This window comes from Chaetodon auriga, chromosome 13 (genome assembly GCF_051107435.1).
Source record: "Chaetodon auriga isolate fChaAug3 chromosome 13, fChaAug3.hap1, whole genome shotgun sequence".
NCBI lineage: Eukaryota > Metazoa > Chordata > Actinopteri > Chaetodontiformes > Chaetodontidae > Chaetodon > Chaetodon auriga.
Genome location: NC_135086.1, coordinates 19,125,760 through 19,131,983, shown reverse-complemented (window position 1 = coordinate 19,131,983; position 6,224 = coordinate 19,125,760).

Sequence of the window (6,224 nt, the reverse complement as noted above, 5' to 3'; positions counted from 1 at the left end):
ACTTGATCCTGACTCTCTTTGCATGAATAACAATGATACTGTACATCTGTGCCTGGTTCCTCTCTCTCTCCTTGTACCCTTACTCCTCGAAGCAGCTGGGCTCAGCACCTGGTGTGTATGGAGCTGTACATCCTTATTGATTACTGTAGGGAGGAGCGGTCCCAGACATCGTGGCTCCTTCACTGCATCCCTAGTGTAGAAAGCAAGCAACACAAGAAAAAGTTCATTTTAAATAATGGACACCATATTTGACACCTGGGGCTAAAAAATTGAGCGTTTCGTGTTCAGCAGGATGGGACTTTCCTACCGCATCTCATACCAAATCAAAAACTAAGTCTGCAACCAGCACCATGTCAATTTAATGCATATTTTAGAGTTAAAGAAACACATTTTCGATCGCACTTGAGTGGTTAACATGTAAAAAATTACTTGAACAGATTTCATGACCGCAGGGTCGGGCATTAATGGTATAATAACAATATCACATGGAATTATTTTCACTCACACAAGCATTGCAACCAAAAACAACAACTTAATTACTCAATGTCTCTGTGACTGCAGTGTTGCTGGGTAATTATTCTTATTATGCAAGCAACATAACAAATGTTGTCTAGACAAATCCATCCCTTTTGGCAAAGAGAAATTAGAGCCCGAAACAAAACATTTCAAACATTATTTTTTCCAAGACATTTTTTTTTTGCATGTCTCATTTGTTATGTAATTATTTGTCACTAATGCCTCTGCTTTGTTTTATGGTGCAAAGAATGAAAATAGTAGTTCTAGATGAAGACTATCACACAGTTCTATGTTAACTTGGCAGAAACTGTCATGGACATGATATTGATATGTTATGTTTCTCTGTGTTTTCAGCATGCGGGCCTTAGGGACACCTATCACCCCAAACCTCTGTCTCATTAATGACCACGTTTAAAGTGCCTGTAGCCTTTTTGTTTGAGCAAATTAATGTCGGTTGCACGGTTGTGAAAATTATTGACTGAATTCTCCTGATTGCTTCCCTTGATAACACCCGTAAATCAAATCTGAAACATTCAAAGTGTGTCTGAGGCGCAGCATGTAATGAGAAGCCCCTTTGTTCTTTAGAACAGCGTGTGTTTTAGAAACGTGTTTTAGAGCCTAATCAATATCAGAAATGAGAAGAGAAAAAGTGAAGGTCTTGAAACTTTAAACTTTGCAACTTTTCAAAGTGTAATTACAGTGTACAAATAGGATTTTACCCAAAGCAGTGTGCATGTTGTTTTTTCACGCCTTGAAGGACATTTCAAAGGTTTGGCCGAGGCTGAAACCACAGGGGGACAGCTGGTTAGCGTAGGAAAGTGTTAGTGAGGAGTTCATGTGTGCAGTTTTCCCTAACTGCTGTCAGCTATGCTATATGGGTGCTCTGTGAAGTTGGCGATAAGCAATCTGCTCTAATAAGGAGAGTGAATAAAGTTGAAAGTGTTGTGTTGTAGCTATGCGCTGTAGAGAGTTATTTGGCCTGTGCAATAATCTGTTTGCAGTAGAATAGACAATAGGCCACGGTTATTTTAAGGTTTCAAGTTTGTCACAGTGTAGATGCAACTTTGTTCTCTTATATTATATAGAAATATGATTATATTGTTACAGTTTCTCCAGAGTGGAGACAGATTTTTAATTGACTGAAGTGCAACATAAATGACTTAACAACATTTTTTGAGAAGGCGTCTGATTTACCTGCAACGTTTGACTTATCCAACTCTGATAACAAAACTCTTTAAACATAGACGGATGGTTTAAATAGTACTTTGGCAAATACTTCTCCTCATTACTCATTCCGATTACTTTGTAACTCTCAAACTGAATGTGAGACTCACAGGTGGTTGTCATTGCAAAGGTTGCAGGTCCTCTGATTCCACTGCGAGCCTTTAAATCTTCAAGTGATCCAGGGGACTCTGGTGTTGCCTGCTTTAAAGTTACAATAACCTCTCTGTAGTTTTGGTTTTGACATGATAGGTGCTTTTCTAATTAAAACTCCTGTTTAAATTGGACATAAAGGTCAATGTTGACATATGTTTGAGCTACCTTTGCCACTTCTGTCTCTGCTGTGGAGCAAAAGGTTCCATCATTCTGAATCTTAATTTTAGTTTTGGGGGAATGATTTGGGGATTCACATCTTTGAGTTGTGACTGTAGTTAAGAACAATAGAAGAGGTTGTATGAAAATATGTATATATAATAACATATGTGATTCATGCTTTCCTCCTAAATCAACCTGCCACATACTCCTGAGTAAACTGTTGCTTTTAAACCTGGGTAGGATCAACATTTTGGTGCGTTAAGAGAGGGATTATACCTAAGTAAATGAAACACAAAGACAGAGGTAGGAATTATATACAAACATTGGTACATCCAGTAGTCTGAGCTGTACTTATATCTCATCATTTTGAAAGTTTGTTAACTACTCAAACAACTCCCCACAGCAATGTTTTGCTCACCAACCACACAAGTCAAATTTCCTTCCAAGTACAAGATCAATGTTCTGCAGAAAATGGAGAAATCTGCAACAAGTTACATGAACTGTTGTTTTTAAGATTGTATGTATCTGTGCTGAAAATGTGCTCAAATAAAAGTAATATCGATGCAGACGTTACCTCTCCTCAACAGTCAGGAGAGAGCATTGAGGGCTGAATGCATGTTTTCATCCTCTCCTCTCATATCAGACTGTGCAGAAGAAAAGTCCAGTATTCTGTCCAGAAAACAATTAAAGCCAGTCATTAATGTCTATTTGAGACATCCAATTTTCACAGTTAACTACATGAGTACTTTTGAGTTTTTAAATACATGTTGCTCTTTGCTTTAAACATCTAATGTCATTGACAGTTAGTGACAGAAACCATGCAATCTGGGAGTAATACTGAAAATTTCATTATTGAATATATCCAAAAGCAATTTTTTATATGTTGGCTGATTTAACAAAACAATAATACTTGTTGTAATTGTTAAATATATATGTACATATATACACATATGCACACATACATATATGTCAATATATAATTAATAATAATGTCATGGTGGATATATATATATATATATATATATATATATATATATATGAAGGGGATTTTTTTATGTATATATAAGCAAAATTGTCACAAATAAATGGCTTAAAAAATGAAGTAGAATAAAATAATTAACAACAATAACAAAATAACGTTAGATTAATCAGTTTGTGTTTTAGGTTTTCATCTGTCTGATGTTGGTGGGAAGCATTTTCCAAGCAGAAGAAGCTCTGTACAGAACAGTTCTTATCATATAGTTTGTTCATGGATTTGATACTAGCAGATGAACATGAACAAAAAACAGTCAATACTAGTGTGACAGTTTGCATGAATAACAGAAGACCTGATTTCTATTTAGCCTTCACAGTTAGCCAAGATAATTATTCATTCATCTCACATACATTGGTATTGTACCTAAAGCAAATATGTGATATTTTCTACAATGAAATTACACTCACACTCCACTGTGTACCAAAAAAATCTAAATCTCAAACATTTTTACACCCTCTCAGGCCGTTAAAATATTATATTTAAGAATATTTCTGCTTTGTTGCACAAAAGAAAAAAGCATTACATGCTGTTGGCTGGTACAGGCTCATTTACATGTTCAGACATCACTTGCATGTTATAAACCTGAGCTGCCTGAACCACCACGATGGTCCTGAAATGCCACTTTAGGTTTCTTTGCCAGTACCCATTGTGCATATTAACACACTGCAGCATTAAGTTAAGAGGCAGGATACATTTGTAGATATTGCTCTGTGTGTCTGATTTCCAATAATAGCTAGACATTGTTGAAATAACCGTTAGCATAAAGTAACAATTTTACAAGAATGTAGCTGGTCTAGTGATATTTTTGACCAGAGATTTGCTTTGATCTTGGTCTTAAACATTCTCTGTTTGATATGGCTTTCAAATGAACTGTGGTATGAACCTCACTTTCCGCCTCCCAAAATGGCATCGGGTAGTGATGAGCCTTCTCATAGCTCTTTCATGGATACACTGTAAACACGCTACACTGTTTTTATTCCTTAAGAAAATCACAGACAGAGAATCAAACTGTCTTCAGTCAACATTTAGATTCCTAATACGCTGCGCGAAATGGAGCCGCAGAGGAGGAGACTTCTTTCATTAGACACTTCACTAACGCTCTGAAGTTTGCTCCTTCCATCTGAGATGACTTTAAAAGAGAGACAATGCCTCTGCCTATTGGGGTCTTTGGAGATTTTCTCTCTCATCACATATTAATGAAAGAGGTGGCATGTATGGAGTTGGAGAGCTTAAGCAGGAAAACCTGGTTGTGTGCATGCCAGAGAGAGCTGCCTTTATGTTCAGACACATGACAGACTCCTATGTGGTGTATATGTGAGGTTCTATATGTTGTTGCTCAACACATTTTAGCTTCAATGAAATCTGCATATTTTCCACACTCTACTATTGATACACATGCAGTGGATGTACAAGAATGTGCTGCCTGTAGAGGGCACACTTCACCTGGGATGCATCAGGGCTACACCTTTCCCCACTCTGTCTCTCTTTCTTCACACACACACACACACGCACACACACACACACACACACACACACACACACACACACACACACACGTGAACAATATTCATTTGAGTGTAATCATCTCACATCAGGGCACAGAGACACGTATGAATTAGAGGTGAGTTCATGCCAGTTATTCTGATGAATGCACTGCACATCACTTTTCTTCATTGGCCTCCGTTTCTCCTTTAATGAGACAGGCCCATCAAGATGGAGCGGGAGCTTTTTGATATCCTCAGAGGGGCACGGCGCGCAGAAACATTAATGCTCATAATTCATAGCAAATCAAGAAAGATTTTGTTGGAACAGAGGATCACACCAATTACCAGTTGTTTATTGTTTGCTATTGTTGTGTTTACTGCAGTCTAATCATATTTGGAGGTCAGCCACAGCACTACATCAGCTCCAAGTGGAAAAGCTCTTTTGAAGCCTTTCATTTCGTTGTGCCATATTAGCTGCACTGAGCAGCCCTAGACAACATGCTGCCTTTGCTTTCAAGATAAAAAGGAACAAGCATTACATCACTTTCTAAATAACTTCATGAATTAAGGAAATTGCACGTAAATTGGTCACCTAAAAAAAAAAAAAAAAAAAAAAAAGGACCAGCCCATTAACAAAAATGTGTTTCATCTATTAATTTGCCCCGAGATAATAATCGTGTGCGTAATGGCTTGAACATGGGAACAAGAGTTTGTGTTCGATTCTGGGCAAATGTTGTTGGCTGCTTATGTTTGGCCAGACAAAGCTCCCCTTTTTTCCTTCTTGCCCCTCCTATGGAATACCAGATTCGTGGCATGAAAGCAAGAAAATCATGGAAATCAGCAAGGCCTTATTATACCAAGGTCATTACAGCTGGCTTTTATCCTCCTCTGTACTTATAGGAGGTAAGAGAATCCTATTCTCCATCACCCAAGGCCTCACCTTTGAACACACACACACGCACACACACGCACACACATGCAAGCTCACACCAGGGCCAGCATTTGCTCATATATACACACACACACACGCTTGCACACGCACACAAACACATATCGGTTTCTCTTTCATTTGGCCTCCTTGAATTTCATCATTCATTTTTACATAACATTAGTGTGGCATGTTAGTGGTCGGCGTGCCTGCGTGTAGAGGGTGGCTGTTACTTCGGGAAAAGACTGAATAATGCACGGGAAAGGGCAGGGGGAGACTCGAAGGGAGCCGGCAAGAGCACAACCGTTTGAGTATACATGGAGTGAGATAAATAGATCATAGAGGTTTTTGCATTTTGCATCGCAAGACTACAAGGTAGACCAAAATGTAGGTGAGCTTTTAGGCAATGCTGTAGGGTAACAGTGAATGAGATTCAGTTTTATACAGTAAAACACATTGAAATGACTGAATAAAGCCATGAAAGCTTTGATTTCTTTAGTCATGTTCCATCTCCGTACACCCACAATAAAACAATTTGTAGATCAAGAAGGTAATGGGAACAGAATGTGAGCTGAGTGACTGAAGTATTTTCTACCTAATCCCAGTAACTCTTGAAGGAATTTGAAAAGTATTAACAGCAGATTTTGGTTTTGTCTAAGACCTGCACAGGCATCGGAAACAAAGCAGTCAAGGTTACCATGTTACATCTTTCCACAGATGGACT